At 37.9% G+C, this 14,256-nt stretch overlaps 1 protein-coding gene and 1 non-coding gene across 2 annotated transcripts in view; one reads left to right on the top strand and one right to left on the bottom strand.

Annotated features, from left to right (window-relative positions):
• GPC6 (glypican 6) overlaps positions 1 to 14,256 on the top strand; it is a 791,687-nt gene that overhangs the window by 562,080 nt on the left and 215,351 nt on the right. The window lies entirely within an intron of this gene.
• On the bottom strand, positions 1,636 to 1,824 carry LOC132318812 (U2 spliceosomal RNA). The gene has a single exon (XR_009484402.1). It is a non-coding gene; the product is annotated as a U2 spliceosomal RNA (small nuclear RNA).

The raw sequence follows: 14,256 nt of genomic DNA on the forward strand, positions 1-14,256 counted from the left end.
TGCAGAGTCAAGTTACTGTTGGCTTTAATTGGCTGTTTTGTTTAAAGTATCTTATGTAAGGATTCTGAAAATCTAGTAAGCATAAGCAAATTTACTCTTTCTCTTGTGCTGGAAGCAATCCATTAAATCCAGGCAGTGGACAGGATGTCCAGGAGACCTTGCACAGCTTTGAACTTCACTGTACTTGCCCATGTAAATAAAAACTTGAACCTTGGTAGTTATCAGTGCAGCATCTATTCCATTCACTCCACTGCTGTTTAAGAAAGAAAACCAGGTATCTTCTACCCTCTAATTTTTCATTAGAAATGTTTCAGCAGCCATATAAGATATAGGTCTTTAAGAACTAGTATTCTACTTAGGACATTTATTTCTAGAGCTACTGTTGTAAACAATGTACTCTTTGCTGAAGGGACAGGCAGAGTGAAGTTGTTCTTTTTTACGACGGTTTGTGGTACCTGGACCAAAGTTGTCAGGTTCAGACTTTGTTCCAATATCCACCTTTAAATACACAGGACACTGTCAAGTTTGTGGCATTTCTCATATCCACTGGAAAATCCAGCCGCTCGTCAAAGGTTTACAGTAGCGCTAATTTCACAGTGGTATCCCTGTTGTCTTCTTCACTGAAGGTGAATGATATTACTGCACTGGAAATATCTCCCAACCTGTGAAATACCTTTGTGTTTTGGACATGACTGAGACTTTCCTTACTTTTAAAAGGTTTGGAAAGAGGTTGTGGTAGTGTAGCTGACAGTTCGTCCATACCAGAGATGGTAATGATGAGACATCTTTCAGCAGCCATTATAAATGGATATCTGGCATTGAGAGTGCCTTTATGGTTTGAGCATGTTTATCCTTGTGGTTCTGGAAACCAGACCACTAGGTGGATTATATTGCTGTATATAAATTGTATTCTAGCATGTTTTATAAATCAGGTGGCTTAATCAGATAAAGACAAATGGTGGTGAAATAGCTTAAATACAAATTTACTGCCAGGTAGCCGTTATACAGTGCTGTATTTTACCTTTGCTGGATTTTCTGACTTAGCTGGCAATAAATTCAGTCATTTGCTACTTAAAGACATGGGTCAAATTGTCTTTCAGTCCAATCTGTGTGGTCCTTTCAGGTTCAACATGAATGGAGGTTTTGCCATCTAGCACGGACTGACATCTTACTTAACAAGCTGTAGAGCAACTTTCACTTTGTTAAAGGAGAACTTGGCATGCTGGGGGAGAAATGCAAAAATCCTTGCCCTGGTCTGGCTGCAGGTGTGTTCAGGACCAGTTCAGTCCACAGCACAATTAAGTCTGTTCTAACTTATTTTGTAAAGTCTGTGAAAGTCTGTTGGGAAGAAGGACACCAGCAGGGACAAGGGTGGTCACAGTTACAAGCCTTCCCCATGTACACTGTGTCTCTGACCCAAGATTTCAGGAGTCCTCTGTGAAGAGCATAGCTGCAGTGGCTGCATCAGCCCCACGGAGTGCATAGGCTCAGCAGGGTGGGTGGTGCTGTGGCTGTTCATTGCATCACCAGAAGGTCTGTGGAAGAACCATGGATCCATATTCCACCTAAAAAAAGACCAAAGCACAGAGGGTGGGTGGTTTTATGTGCAGATATCACATCCTGACATGCAGTCACGATGTGGCCATGGTACCTGGAAGCACTGCAGTTTCAGGTTGATGCATAGAGTGGATGGAGGAAGCAGTTACTCCTTCCCATGCCCTCCAAATCCATTTCATATAAAATCTTCAAGCTGAGGATCTATCAGATATTAAAGTGATAAGAAAAGATGATGCACTTGATCTTAGCCAATGGCTGGGAAGCGTGCATCTGGGACAAGGGCTTCAGTGCCTGTTGCAGAGCATTTCCATCCCACTGAGGATGATACAGGATTAGTGCTTTCAAGGGATGTTGACAAATCTAAACCATAACACATAAATGACTGATTTCTGCACTTGAGAAAGTGAGAACTGTAAATCAAGACAATTACAGTAGTTTGTAGTGATAATTGAAATTGTTGGGTTTTAAATTATTATGGCAAAATGTCTGAGCAAAAGAAAATAATCTTAGGCTATATTTTTTCCCAGTTTAATATCTTCTTCTAATTTTCGCATTCATAGATCTGCTGTCTTTTAGGCCCTAGTCAGTCCAACACAGAATTCATTTTCTTGCTCAGTTTTGGATAAAGAAAATAATTTTAAACTGCAGCTTACCTGCTCAGAATTTATGAGGAACAAAATATTAAAAGGAAAGTTTTCATATGCTTGTAGACTCTACTTTTGTTTTTTACATCAACCTAAAATTCACAGTAGATTAAATGAAGACTTAATTTCACATTTAATCTATCTCTACATAAAAGGAAAGAGAAAATCTGATTTTCAGATATATTTTTATAGTGTAGGTTTTGATCTGCTTCCTGCAAGTGTGAATAAATAGTTTAAACTCAACAAATTTTCTTTCATTGGGTGTTTGCTTATTTCAAACCAATGCTACAATGTCCTTACCTTCCATTAGAATATTTTCCAAAAATTGTAGTACCTAACCTATAATTTTATAATACTAGGTATAATAGAGGCATTTTACTGTTGCAGTTCACCCTTCTTTTAACTATTAGGGAAGAAGACAATGCATCTAATTTTACTATATATGTGCATGATTTTAGTTTTTGTATGTTTATGTGGACATGAGAGTGAAGGAGGTAGAAAGTTGTATCTTTTACACAGGACTAGTTTGTTTTAATACGATCCAATAAAACATTCTCAGGGCAATTATATACTTGACTTCATATCATATACTCATCCAGTGCTAGTACTTTGGACCATGTTTTTCCTTAGTGCACAACTCAGAGACAAAACACTGAGAAGAATCCCTGTTCTTACTGTAGAGACATTAATTCCCCTAACTATTGTCAATTTAATCACCTTCTTATGTTTCTCTTATAGTGACTTGGAAGTAGGACACGCAGACAATGATGAGGAGCCCTCTGTTGTTACACTTTGTGTCTATAGGGAAGGAGTTATCAGGAAGGAATTTGAAAGAAAATAAAAGAAAATAAAATAATGCTTAAATGATGGGATGAAGATGCAAATTTACTTTCTACTATACAGTTCCAAAAAGCTGCAAGTATAATACTCAGCAGAAATGTGGGCATACATCCCATAAACAAGTCATTCCAGACCATAGTCGTCATCCCAAGGTGCACTTGAGCATCTGCTAAATATTTTATATATGGTATATATATTTACAAGTAGCTTTGTGAAAATCTAACAAGAGCATTTGAAAGACCATAAAAGAGGAAATGTTAACATGGAGCTATAAGGTGATCTCACATGATTTGGGCCCACACAATGCAGTGAGCATTTATGGATCCTATAAATAGATGGTGAGCTATTTATAAAGCATCCCTCCGCTTCCGTGCTACCCTGAATATATTACCAAGACATTGCGTACTGTATTGAGGAGCCTGTGGTTGATTATTAGAACCCAGCAATGTATCTGACTAGATCCTTGCTGGAATACCTTAAAGATCTGACACCATTTTTCACTTTAGAAGTCAGGAAAATAGTTTAAGATGTTCCCTTTTGATCTCTGTACTTGCATATGATGCACACAGACTTTGTTTTACTGTCCTGTCTGTTGCGCTCCATCTTGTGTTTCATTCACATCATGAAATGAAACAGGAGCATAAGCAAAGCAATATATTCTGTTGTGTCTCAGATAACCAACATCTTGCTTTCTACTGGGCTGAAGGGTCTTCAGGAAATAGTCAGTCAAAAGTCAAAGCAGGCTTTGTATCCCTTGCTGAAGTGATGACTGTATTTTTATACCCATCTTGTCTCTCACAAGATGTGACCAGCTTATTGCTAACAATCAGATTTAATGTTTCATTTCAAAACCCAGCACTCTGTTATTTGGCCTTTTGAATTTCATGGAGAAGTACTAAGATTATATGCAACTTGAAAAATCATGTTTTGTTTTTATGGAGATTCCTTTCCTCTTTTTTTCAGATAGCCCAGGGCTACTTATGGGTTTTTACCCTTTGAACTCACTTGAAAAATGTTCATTGTAGGAATATAATGGAGCTTATTAAGTAGACAAAGCTATCAACCTTGGAGTTGCATGCTTCACTATTCCTACAACTTTATTCCTCTCTCCAGTAGAATACCCTCCTATTAGTACTAGTCCACCCAGTCCCTACCCTTTAGTCACTGCTGATATGCAGCCCAGACAATTCATCAGTCATGCAGGAAGGCACCTGTAAGGAATCTGCATATCCTTACTTGCTGTGTCTAGGAGATTGCCATTGTCAAGAAATTCAGATAGTGATCACCTTACTCTAAACTTTAAAGTGTCTTTTGCATCATGACTCCATCCATGTTTCTTAGAGCAGGAAGGAGCTGGAACATGTTGGGTCAATCTGTTGTCACTTGTCACCTCAAATTATTGCATAACTTATCATAGACCAAGACTGCCAATATTATGTATGCATTTATTTCTTTCTCATCAGGGCTAGTGTGTTCTTGCTGACACCGCACAACTAAGACATCCCACAGCCCTCTGCACCACTCTGAGTGTCATGCCCTTTTTAAGTCAGTAAAACAATTCACAGGTCAGTGAACAGCGAGCAAGACTTACTTGTGAGTACTTGTGAATACTTACGAGTGATCAGAACAGTTTTCCTGCTATCTCTCTCTATTTGAGAGAACTGATTTTCTTCTCAGGTGCTTTTCTGTTTTGCACTGTGAATCATAGATAGACAGTCAGCAAGACTGCTGTCAGGTATGTAGTCTGCATTTCAAGTTTCTTGGGTGTTGTAAGTAGGACTGGCTTTGACCATTCTTCACATCATTTTCTTATCCAGATGCTGCTGGACACACCTCTAACTTCTTGATTTGATCATTATCTCCTGCTGTGGCAGTTCTCTCTTTTTCTATCTCAACTCTTTCTCAGAGTTATCCTTCCTGCTTATCTGGGGATTTGATTTCCAGATTATCAAGGACCTCCCCTTCTATTTCTGATTTTACCTGGGCAATACTTAACCCACTTCTCTGCAATGTCTTTTTTCCTCCCGGTAAACACAAAGCCACTTTTGCTTGATTATGCAGAGCCTAGTCTGGCATTTTTTCCTCACCATTCTTTCTTAATGCCTTTTCAACTAGGCTTTTCTTACAACTGTTCTACAAAGCAACTGCACATCATTGCTTAGTAACATCCTCCTGCTTTTTAGTTGCAAAAAACAGTGGATTCTTCTTGCTTAACTTTAAACATATGCATGAAGATAGTTGCACATGGATTAGTCATTACAGCACCACAAGAGAGAGTAATAAGCACCTGGTTTAGATGCCTGGTTTTAGAATGAAGTGAATCTCTTTTGTAAGGGAGCTTAGGTCAGATTTTGATATCTGTGTCTAGTGGAGCAAATCATACTAAGGACCTCTTTTAAAATGCTGGACTTTATGGATTTTCTTTTTGCTCCCCAAATTTTTTGAAGTAGCCAGTTTCAGGGGGTTTTCTGACCCTGTTACTAAGAGTCATGTTCTATACTATTTTCAGCCCTGGAAAATTCAGCACATGCTTTCCTCTTAAACCAAGGTCCTCTTATCTGGTGGAGGCCATAGACATTTCCAGATGAGGCAGGAAGAAATGAGCACACTCCCTTTTAAGTGAGATGCAGTGTTTGGGCTTTTTCTCTGGGAAGAAAGCAGAGGAACTACTTTTTATTAAGAGAGTGTCTTAAAGTTTATGTTCCAGAAGAGATGGTGGGATTTGAAAAGCCTAACAGCTGTGAGATTCTTTCCTTATTTCTGTGTAAGAGAAAACTTCTCATCTCCAGGGAGTGGAAGGAAGAAATTATTTCAAAGATTTTTCACCTTAGCTTTGCCCTTGAAATGCTGGGAAAATAACAGATGGAATCCATACCTCAAATTCTATTTAATGCAGGCTTACTCTAACAACAGATGAGAAAGATAAATATTTTTCCAGAAAATTTGCAGGGCAGATATTTCAGCTCAATAATATCTCATGGGATGTAAGCCCCCATATCCTGGAGTATTTTCTCAGCTTGCACTACTTTCAGTCTAAGACATCCTCATTTTAATCATATTTATAATCAAACAGCATTTTTCCACCCAGTTTGTTTGAAATTGATTATGCCTCTGACAGGTAAAATGGGATTCAAGAAGAACATTTTAATATTGACATTGAGCATTCAAACATTTTATTTTATAAAAACTTAAATTGTAAAAAATATTTGCTTTAAAGCATCACTCAGAAGTGATTCAAGAGATTAAAAAATAGCTTTACACAAAATATCCTTGTGACTGCAGCTTTTCAAGTGGTTTTCTAAATTTGGATTTTCTGTATTCAGATAATCTGATAAGTAATTTTCCTAGTTTCCTAAAAATAGGAGAAGCTATTCTTTTCCTTTGTAAATAGAGGTTCAGTCTCACCCAAGTAAACATCTGAACATTTTGTCCTTGTGGTTTTTTGCCCTTGACTTCTGTGGGATACTTGTGAAATTCCACAATTCATCTCTCCAGCAATGATTTATTATTTGATGTACAACCTCCTGATGTAATCACTTAGAGATTTGCAGTGCTTATTTTCCTATAGCCAGTTTCAGAATTACATGTTATGGTAACTTTGGCAAATCACAGATGAGAGCAATACTTATGAGCAGTGTTGAAACAATCTGGTGCATAACTTTTAGGGATTTAGCCATCTAAATGCTTTTAAAAATTGCTTGTGAGGTTTCATTTTTTCATCTGTAAAATGGAGGACCAATATTTGTCCACCTTCCAGAACTATAGACATATCAGAACACAACTATAGACATACTGAGATGACCAAATAAGTATGAAAAATGCCTCGAATTTTAATAGGTGTTGGAAAGAATTCCAGTTGCCATATTTCTCATGATTTCAAAATCATAGATAATGGAAAAAGACATCTCAGTTGGACAAGAACAATCGCTAAATGTTCCTCCTCTTTTAGAAAGAAATAAGGTGGTTCCTCTGAGTTGCAGTGGGGTAAGTGCTTTATGCTGCACAGTTTGTATCAGATAGTAAATGTGCAATTTCTTTTTTGCATTATAAAACTTTTCTAGGCCTGAACTATGTTGCCCTAAAATTGTTTCTAATAGTTTAATGAGCATATTGAACTATAAATTATACATTTTGTAGAAAAATATTTTATTGGATATGAAAATATTGTTTTATCTCATCATATTCTCGAGACATACTATCCCAGAATTGTGGGAATCTTGCAGCTATTTAACTGGCTGTAGTGTTTTATTTTGGTACAATTCAAGCACACAGTCAAAGATAGCAGTACAGAGCTGTAGTACTCAAACCAGGTCTTCTACTTTTCAGTAATCTGGGATGCTATGAATTGTTAAAAAGATAGCTATTTTTATCTTTAGGAGGTTAGTATTAGACTAGACTTTTGGTTGATATAAGCAAGTATTCTCAAATTAACCTTCTACAACAAAAATTCCCAACTGAGTATGGTTGATGCAGTATTTCCATTTTTATATCAGATTGAGCTCTAAAAGCAGTGAACTGAGATCTTAGCATCTAAGAGCCAGACTGAAACAATGAGAAGTACTTCAATAAAGCATTCAAATATCTTATGAATATTTCTATGTAGTCCTAATTAGATACACACAGACATATTTTCAGTTACAATCTGCTGAAAAGAACTTGCTTGATATCTAGATTATTAAATGAAATCAGCAGTAACACAGTGCTCACGAAAACAGCCAAAATATGGACAAGCAGAAAAATGAATCACTTAGATTCAACAATGAACAAATCTTGTTTGAAGTAAAGAAAGAGCACAAGGAAGAAAAACATCATTGCCAGCTAAGCTTTACTCACTTTCCCTGGTATTAAAAACAGACAACAACAACAAAAATCAATAGGGAGTAATTGTAATATGTTGAGGAGATAGTGTCAAAGATATATGACGAAAAGTAGTGAGTGATTGGACTGAAGTTTAGTTTTTGTACTGAAGTTAATTAAAGATGAAAGGAAAGAAAAAAGGACCTGTAGGTCTTAGGATGGGTGATCCAAAGGTTTGCGGCAATCCTGTGTACCCTATAAAGTGTACTCCATGATACATCTCAGTCTGATCCCAGTTACATCACTGTTACAATGGGTTTACAGCCATTTCATGAGATCAGAAACAATGTTTTTGTGCTCAGGAAAAGTTTCCTCAGTTCTAGCAGGTTGAATGCAACAACCAGTAATTCTTAATTAAAGTTTTTTATTCTTCCTTCTCATCTGAAATTGGAAGCATGAACTTCTAATCCTTATGTCTCATTTGATTTTAAATATAGTTTTGGATAGGAATACTAGAATTATACTGTGGAGTGTTTTGGACACGAAGGGCTAGAATTGGACTATGGAGTTGTCCACAGATATATTAACTTTTTGGTGGAAGAATGTGGGGGGACTGCTATTCTTAGTGGAGTCTGCATTTCTCTTGGTCGAGACATGCCAATGTATTCAAGATCCAATTCTGACCTTCCCACATTGGTAAGCATTTTATTATTATTGTCCTAGTCCTATTTGAAACTCTTGATATAATTAGGCTATGAACAAAATTATGCTTGGGAAACTTAGCTCATTTTTCCATCATTAAGTTGTAGATGGACTACACAGAGATCCAGAAAGTGACTTAAGGATGTCAGTGCCCCAGTTTCTCAGGCAGTGCATCATGCCTGCGCAGGACACACAACAACAGGTTGCTGAGTTGGGAGCTGGATGATTTAACCAACACACAAGTGCTGGAGATAGGGATTCAGTTCAAAACACTCTCCGATTATGGATGATTTACATGGGATTGCAGGAATATACCTCACCCTTTTGTATAAAGCAAAGCATTTGATACCTCATCTTGAACATTAAATGGGAAGGAAGTAGAAGTATCCACTTTTTATCCAGCAGTCTGGTTGTAATGCATTCGTAAAGCTTGTGAGAAATAAAATGCAATCCTCTTCTCCTGCCCAGACTACGGGTTGTTCTAGTTTAGAGGCATTTTAAAAGAGTATCTTCTTCCTGGGCCAGTTAGCTAGAAATCGACTGGTTCCTCCCAGCAGTTTCCACCTAAGGTCTTCATGCTAAGGAGTGACTCCCTGTGATTCCAAATGGGATCAGTTCCTTTGGGAGCATAGGAAGCATAGGAGGGAGTTGTGTCCCCTGTTGTGGTCTCCGGGGTAGCATTCAGTTTTGATTAGTTTTGCTCATATTCGACAGATTTTATTATATGCCAAGAAATGACAGGTTCTGGACCTAAGTATGGCTTTATGCTGTGAGTTTAGGTACATTTAATATTATTTTGGAAGAACACCCCTACTTTATTACCAGACAACATATACCAGCCACTTTGGTAAGAAATCTTCTATAAATACAAGTAGAGAAACTGCATGTCAGTCCATTTGATCCTTCTAAATGTGACCAGCTGTTTAATCAGTTTGTCTGATTTTTTGTATCAGAAAAAAGATTTATGTTTGTGTACTTGACAATGCAAAGGCTTTTGACTATAAAAACAGGTCAAATACATAACAAAGCAGTCTTTGCAAATGTGGTGTTACAAGAGAGTACAATTTCGTGGCTTTTACCCAAAGAAGTTCTCTCCTCAATTATTTATATTTGCAAGTTCACCATTGCAAAATCTGTCTTCTAGATGAAATAATATTCCTCCTAGAATTTCTGAAGGGGGAGAAAAGTGTTCAGTAATGAAGCCCTTAAGAATCTTGCTTTCTGCGTTTTTTGCATGTATGCAAAAACATACATTTAGATAAAGCTGAACCTGTCAGAAAACGTTACAAAATGCAGTAATGTAACATGTCCTGCAGCTACTAGGCTCAATCAAAGCTCAGAAAGGCGCTTTTCTGATGTGCTGCATTCCACGTATGCTTATACTAAAATGAAGATGTCCTAGTCAGTCAGGGAGACAGCATGATATAATTAATGACTCCTCTGTAGCAGTTTCCCCAGTTATGTCATTCAGTGTGATCTGATTATTTATAATATATGATTTCCATGAGGACTAGTTATTTCTAAACTTTGAAGTCTATGCAAATTTCTCTGCTGCAATTAGCATAGAGCCAATTGCTATGTATTTGAAAAGACAAAAAAGTAAAAAAACCAAGCCGTTGCCATCCACAAATGTTAGTTTCAGAAAAACTGTAGAAACTCCTAAGCTGAGGAACAGCTTTCCTCAGCAAATACAGGTTTTGAATACTTCTGAATTAAATTAATATCTGCCTTTTGACTGGTCTGCAGAAAAGTATTATTAGGTGTGAGAGACTCTGAATTTTTTTTTTAAGATGGGAATGAGAAATGGACTTTGAAAATACATTTTGTATAATTTGCCAGCAGCAAGAAGTAGCAAGCCATTTGTAGGTGGTTGAAAATCAACTTTCTGTGATAGTCTCCAGATTTCATGTGTTCATAGCTTTCTGAAATACTCACGCTCTAAGATGAATATTTTTATGTTTGGTTTTTTACCAAGATTTCAGAATATTAGAGCAAAATTTGATTTTTTTTTGCACAAAAGATACTTCAGCTGTTGTTGAGGGAGGAAAAAGACCTGACTGTATTCTCTGAAAATAAAGGTATAGAAAAAAACAGCTGAAGCTTGGAACTGAAACTTGGCTGCTCACTGAAGGCCAGGTTCACAAAGGCACTTAACTGCTGTAACACAGCATTTAACTTTTAGCCTTCAGACATCCAAAGGAGCTGAGTTACTTTAATGTTTCCCTGTGCCCCAAGCGGGAAGGGTTGGTCACCTAAAGGTACATCAGTACTGCTAAGTGACAGGGGAATACGGAGCAAGCTTGAGAACAGAACCCATTGTGTGCTCAGGTCACAACTTCATTGTTAGCCCTCCTCCTGGATGTGTTTTGGACCTCTCTATCCGGCTCTCTCCCCGTGGTGCCTGTGCACTGTTTGGAGGACAGAGACTGCCTCCAGAAAGCTGCATGAGATACCTGTCTTGTTTTGGTCCCCTCCCTTCTTTCCAATGCTAACCCAAGTGTAGTCTAAGCGTTATCAAACGTAACCTCCTGTCTCACTTCAAAACATTCAGCATTATATTTAGCTTCCTTTTACTCCCATTGCCTGCAGTACTGCCTCCTATTATTCCAAACACTTTGAGCTGAAATAGCCACACAAAATAATTATTACGTATTTTAGTCACTCAGGCACCAGGTGGGACCCAGAAGAGATGTAGTGCCAAATACTATGAAGTAGTATGGGATGTGGCCAACTTGGAGCAGAAGGTGCTAGCAGTAAGCAATGTGAATCCAAGCCGGTCCCTGCCACTTGACCTCAGAGACAGCAATTGATCTGTGCTTGTATTTTATTTCACCAACATAGCATCTTTTGAACCAGAGGTCTGCAACATCCAGCTTGGTCAGCAAGGAGCTGCTTGTGTTGGTCTTTGTCACAGCCTGATATAGATATGTCAGAGGCTGATACAGATATGTTAGAGGCTTCCATAGAAACTTTCTCCATCTGCTTTCTGCTTAGAGTCACAGCTTGGCCTCTTATCTTAAAAACTGTATTACTTCTCTCTAAACAAAAGCAGGGCACCTTCCTTTTTTGTAAAATGCTGTTGATGATGCCACTGTTTTGTACGGGGATATTAAAACATTCAGACAAGATATGAGACACCTGGCTCCTGCTCATTCTTTTTGAGTGGTAAGAATTTATCCTTTGCAGTGGACTGTGTCTGGGAGTATTCTGGTTAAAGCTGTTCTGTAATGCAACAAGAATTCAAGATTCACTGGACCAGTGTAAATAGATATTCCAACTGCCCTTTACTGTCCTGTCCTAGCAGATCGGGAATATGATCTGGACCTCTGGCAGGGGAAGACATTATAGCTAGTTACCTCTCAGACTACAGTTGTAGGCTAACATAAGTATTTATGATATTTGATTTCTCTAAGTATAATGTAAAGACAGAGATTGTCTTATCTCCTCCAGCTATGTTTTTCAAGAATGAAATTGCCAGGAAGTTTTTGTGCAAGGTCAAGATCCTATAGGTATATGTGCTGTCAGCACAAGTACCAAAGTGGGCTTGGGAAGGTGCGGATGGGAGAACATGTGGATTCCAGCTGAACTTAGGGGTCAACCAGGTGCTGACAACTTTGCATTGACAAGACTTTGGGCCTGGAAAGAAGCATAATTTTAAGCATGAAAGGAACTTTGCTGATAAAACCCTCAGTGCCCACAGATAGAAATATCTCTGGCTTTAAGCAGCAGTTTCGAAGTAATTTTGAATATTCTATTGTTGACCATAAGTATATGTATTCTGCTTACGTCTCACTTTTGGTTTTAATCTTTTTGTAAAAACGGGCCTGTTCCTGATTTGGAGGTATAAAGATAAAACGGTTGGATAAGTGACTTTAAAAAGTAGTTCTGAACAGTGGAAATAATGAAGTCCAGCTTTCCTTGTATTTGAATTTTCTGCTGTTTAATAAGTTGAAAGTTCCCCCTGGTGCTTTTTTAACTCGTAGGTCATTCATAGCATCATACCTCCACGTGGATTCTTTGATATCTGTGAGGAGCTGACCTCATGCTTCAGCCTGTTCCTCAATAAATGCAATAATAGAGTCTCTCTCCTTTTCTTCTCCCAGCTGTCTATTTTCAAAAAATTTGTAAGATCTTAATGTACTGAAACCTTAAGTCCTCAGTCAAATTTGATTGAAATTGGCTGATGGTTCAAAAGCTATTGGAAAAGGATGGATAAATATACCTTCACATACACCATCAGAGTGTTGTGCTAGTAAAGTGCATTTCCCTAGGAAACCAAGGCAAAAATTGCTGCTGAGTACACTCAGAAACATCTGCTATAACTCTTAACAGAGCCATTTTCATGTAAAAATGTCCAGTGCGAAGAGTATGTTCTGCATAGTTCTCTAAAAATCAGTGATTTAACATTAAAAAAGGAGAAAGAAATTCCAGAGAAAAAGAAGTGCCATTTTAGTACAATCCTGATAATACAAACCACCTCAGTCAGTTTAGCACGTACTGTTATAGTGCAAAGTCAGATTCATGCTTTCAGCACAAGTTACCATAAATATAGAAAAACAGTTTAATCCCTTCAAATTCATATTAGAAGTGTTGCATTTATTCATAAATGAACAGAATGAGTGAAATGAGTGCCATTGCTTTGCACTCTCCTGTCCAGGAATTTTGAAATCACTGAGGAACCTGTAGCCCTTTGTCATTGCTCTAGATTGTCACTCCAGCACAAGAAACTTACGCTCCACTGCACCATGACAAGGTGTTATTGCAAGTAGTACCTAATGTGCACTTTTAATCCAAGATAGAATTTCTGGCCTGAAAATGTACATTGTAGTAGTACATACCATTTTAAAAGTCTGAGATGAAACAATTAAAAATGGAAACGAGAGAGTGAGGGAAATAATATTTACCCGAGGAACTTCACATGGTTGACAAATGTGACCAATTTGCACAGTTTATATTTAGATATGGAGGGTTCAATGGATGTCCTCCAGAAGATTATTTACCCTACCCTGCAAGAGGTGGGATAAAGAAACGACCCAAAAAGGACCTATTTCTCTCCATTGAACGTGGAAGGCACATTGCTGAATAGATGCCCAGCATTTTGATGACTAAAAAAGATGAGGTGAAGGATCATTAGAAATAATGGAGAAGCCTTATGCAAAAACCTTTCCCTAACCTCCATGCTCCCTCTCCAGAAAACCTTCCAGTACAAATTGTAACACATATCACTAAACATTTGTATCTACACACTACTTCTGTCAGCGATGCCCAGTGTTAATGACTTTGACTGGAAATCCTAAACTCACTGGGTGTCTTTCCATTGACTCTGGTGGCTGCTTTAAGTTCACGACGTGCAGCCATGTTGTGCCATGCTGATAGGTAAATTGAAATGCGTTAGACTGTTGTCTATAATGCTTTTTGTCACTCAAGATCTTGAAAAAAAAAAAATCCTGTCTGATCTCTTTATGAAATTGACTGAGAAGACAGAGGGGTATTTTTGTCTGAAAACAGAATGATATCCCTTTGTCATGGTGCAGTTCTGAACAATTTTATAGAAATCATCAAGATTATCCTGGATTTACTGTGCTTTAATAAAAAGGAGAATTTGATCCAGTGACGGTGTGACTGACAGTTCTAGCTTGAGTAGGAAGAGCGTGGGGTCTCCTCAGGATCGTCTGTGTTAGGATCAGTCAGTTACTGTCCAGCTGATTCCCTGGAT

Source organism: Gavia stellata, chromosome 1, assembly GCF_030936135.1.
Source record: "Gavia stellata isolate bGavSte3 chromosome 1, bGavSte3.hap2, whole genome shotgun sequence".
In the NCBI taxonomy this organism is placed as follows: Eukaryota; Metazoa; Chordata; class Aves; order Gaviiformes; family Gaviidae; genus Gavia; species Gavia stellata.